The sequence below is a fragment of the Carassius auratus genome, unplaced genomic scaffold (assembly GCF_003368295.1).
Source record: "Carassius auratus strain Wakin unplaced genomic scaffold, ASM336829v1 scaf_tig00214965, whole genome shotgun sequence".
NCBI classification, from domain to species: Eukaryota; Metazoa; Chordata; class Actinopteri; order Cypriniformes; family Cyprinidae; genus Carassius; species Carassius auratus.
In genome coordinates this window covers 178,908-182,500 of record NW_020527886.1, presented here as the reverse complement: position 1 = coordinate 182,500, position 3,593 = coordinate 178,908, and the positions used below count along the sequence as shown (strand labels likewise).

General features: G+C 34.1%; 1 long non-coding RNA gene across 4 annotated transcripts; it reads right to left on the bottom strand.

The window, feature by feature from the left end:
- Positions 1–998: 998 nt before the first annotated feature.
- On the bottom strand, positions 999–3,043 carry LOC113093336 (uncharacterized). 4 transcript variants are annotated; one of them, XR_003287729.1, is made up of 6 exons: positions 3,006–3,035; positions 2,761–2,866; positions 2,553–2,622; positions 1,935–2,074; positions 1,361–1,662; positions 999–1,095 (listed from the first exon to the last, which is right to left on the bottom strand). It is a non-coding gene; the product is annotated as an uncharacterized LOC113093336 (long non-coding RNA). The 4 variants fall into 4 exon arrangements; XR_003287727.1 differs by having other exon boundaries at positions 2,761–2,896; positions 3,006–3,032; XR_003287726.1 differs by having other exon boundaries at positions 2,761–3,043.
- Between the last annotated feature and the right edge of the window lie 550 nt (positions 3,044–3,593).

The following is a 3,593-nucleotide window of genomic DNA, read 5'->3' as shown; positions in this document are numbered from 1 at the left end:
AATAGATGCTGAATGGAAACAACAACGGCAACTCATAAGGTCCAAAAATTCAAATTGTGTAGCGCTCAAGCAGAAAGAGCTGAAGATCTTCCAAACTGTAAATCATGCCCAGATTATTTGGAATCCCCAAACAGAAACAAAGGGGATTTTGGGAGAACACATTAACATAAGGAGTATTTTACCAAAAATAGACTGTTAAGCGATTACTTGTGTGTGACAGAGTTGGCTAAATCCATCCACTCCTACAGACCTAATCGACATACCTGGCTTTAAGTGTTACAGTAGAGATAGAGTCCAAGGAAGGGGTCAGGGGTGTGCTATTATACTTTAAAGAAACTATTAAGTGTGAGAAAGTTAACATTGATATGAAACTGTAATGCCTGGGGCTAAATGTAATTTTGTAATTTTATCATAATAAAGCAGAGAACAAAATGAAAACAACAGGAATTCCTAAAGTAAAAATTAATTCCTTTGAAAATGATTTAAACCAAATTTATTGGAATAGTATTACTGCTGAGACTGATTTAAATTTGACGTCATCACAGCCACAAGTTAAGGTCTTGATTTATCAATAATCAAAAAAAATTACAATTATTTTTCAAGAATACAAACATCTATTTATACGGTTAGTCGCATTTGCTATTCTTAAGTTAAAGTCAAAAGTTGAATTTTTTAACATTAGTTAATGCACTGTGAAGTGAACTAACAAGAACAAACAACAAACAGCTGTATTTTTTATTTATTAACAAAGTTTAATAAATACTCTATCAAATGTATTGCTCATAGTTAATGTTAGTTAATACATCAATGTCAACAAATTAATCTTATTGTAAAGTGTCACCCTAGTAAACTAGGTTTTGCCTGATAGAGAAAAATAAATATGACAAAACTATTAAATTATCAAATTAAAAAATTAGTCTAAATTAGTTTAGTAAACATATTTTAAGTGAAATTAACCAATTAATCAAACAGACAGCTTTATCCACTAAACAATTTATTTAGCTTTCAGTTTCAGTCGCCAATTAAAAAAAAAAATAGATTCCACTCTGTATGTCCTCCTCACATCTGGACTGACAGACTTTCAGTCAACGATACCTACACAAGAGAAAAAACTCATGTTGAGAGATTCAAACAAGAAGTAACCAATAAGTAGAATAAAATATCCAATTAAAAAGACTGCAAGTGTCTGAGAGTGCAAGTTTGCAGCCAGACTTTTCCATTATATTATAATAAACTGAGTACCAAAAGTACACATGCTTCCTGTGCGTGTTTACTAAAAGAATGGAATCACAAAAAAGGCGATTGGCACTCATCTGTACCACAGGTTATACTAATATTTGGTTAATGTGCATGTACAAACCCAACATGTTGGATTAACTTCAGAAGAGTGAATGTCCTTCAAGTGCACTTGGTAAAGTCAAGCCATGAGGATCTAATACAAAAGGCAAATCATTCAGAGTAAAGTTACTGACAGTGATCGTCTCCCTCTTCTAATGATGACAATGTGCCTCTGAAGTCAGTGTCTTTCTCAGATGTGTTGGATATGTAATGTTGAATGCAGAATACATCTTCTGTCATTACACTGAACCCTCGAACTATGATTGCCATTGTACAGTCACTATCCTTCACGTGTATGGTAGGAAAGGCTGTAGCAGGTTCCCCCTACATTAAAAAAATAATAATAATAATAAAAAAAGAGAAAAAAATGAAAACACTTTTCAGATTCTGTTCCATTATCTTTGGCTCAGACAGTGTAGCTACCTACACCACAGAATCACAATATACAATGCATTTCATGTTCTTTTATACACTGATAAATCTTACATTGTTTTCTAAAACCATTGTTTTACATTTTTAACAGATGGGCTAAAAGGGTACAGAAGAATAAAATATTACCTTAAAAGATTTGATTGTTTTGTTTTTACTATACTCACTCCAGCAGGTGTCCTGAAGTCTGGGTGTGTTTGAGTACATCTTCCACAGAGATTCCTTCTGTGCTTTCTCAGCGTCTCCAGGAGAATGTTCCTGTGTGGTCTTTGACAGTCCATGTGTCTGGATGTGTTTCTGAAACTCACTTTGTATCACATTCACATGATTCTCAACAGATATGAAAAACATCTAAATACGTATTGGACAAGGTGCTTTAGATGTAAAAAATAATTTAAACATTTAACTGCATAAACATTAAGATGATAGTCAGGCAGTGAAAAAGTGGAGTACATACAAAAAATATTTAAATATCTGTAGTACAGCGTCTTCCTTACATTGACATGCACTAAGTGAAAATGTAAAATTGATTAACAGTGCAAAAATAAATTATGCAAATGGCAGTGTGCTTACACATGCAAGTGGAGCATGTTCTGCTTTACATTTCTGGTTTAGGAACGTGTCAGATGTTCTTAAAACACAAATTTGACATTTGTGTTGACAAATTTAAAACACAAATTTGACAATTTCCCAGCAAATAAAGATTACAATATATTGTTACTACAATATTGTGTGTGATTATGTTGATAGAGATAAATTGATGGATTAAAAGCAATGTTACTTACACAGTCATTTCCTTCTATATTTCTCTGGAAAGGGTTCTTCACATCAGTGTGTTGGCAACTTGAATATACTCTGCATTAGTTGGAAACCCAGCAGAAAGGTAGAAACAGACTATAAATTAGTTTTTATTCTGTCTAATCGTCTTCATAGATTGTGAATTGATCATAGTACAGTTGTAATAGCAGAGGTGGTAATAATTATTATACTTACATGATGTATTCTGTAGTGTATTGCACAAAAGGACGCAGATATAAACTATCAAGTCTGAATGATTCCCCATCGTTGTGGTCATCGTTTTGTCTCACTGTACATATGTCTGTCAACAACACTAAACCAATTACTAAAGCTGCAAGATATAACGCAAAGGAAAAATTATGATCGTATTATATCAAACGTATCCTAATATACATATATGTGGTATATAAAGCATAGCTGAACGTATGATGAATAATAACCTCACGTCTTATCGACACCACCTTCTCTTGTCTAAAGGAAATTATATGAATACCGAAAATAAACATTTTGCCACGCCTCTATCTTTCGGCACGCCCATTGCTCCAGGCTGCAGCACGACGAACTGGCAACGTCATGTTTTTGCTGCGTCGCTTCACTCTCCAGTCCAGTGGGTGGCGCAAAACACATTTGTTTGTTTGCCAAACACCATTAAACCTCATAAGAAGAAGATTAGTTTCACGCGCTCTCTGTTGTTATGTTGGGAGGCTATAAACAGTTAGAAATGTTTCTTTTAAGAGAAAAATTCAGTTTTTAATCAGGTCAGTAAATATCTGTAATGTCGTCCTCATAGTCGAGAGTATTATTATTTTTTAGGAAGCAGGAATATCTGGAGGATTTGCTGCTGCTGTGAAGATGGAATTTGTTAAAGAGGAGAGTGAAGAGAACACGAGTGAAGCAGAAACCAGGAGAATAAAACAGGAGAAACCAGAAACCTGGAGAATAAAACTTGAGGAACCAGAAATCTGGAGAATAAAACACGAGGAACCAGAAACCGTGAAAATAAAACACGAGGAACCAGAAACCGTGAG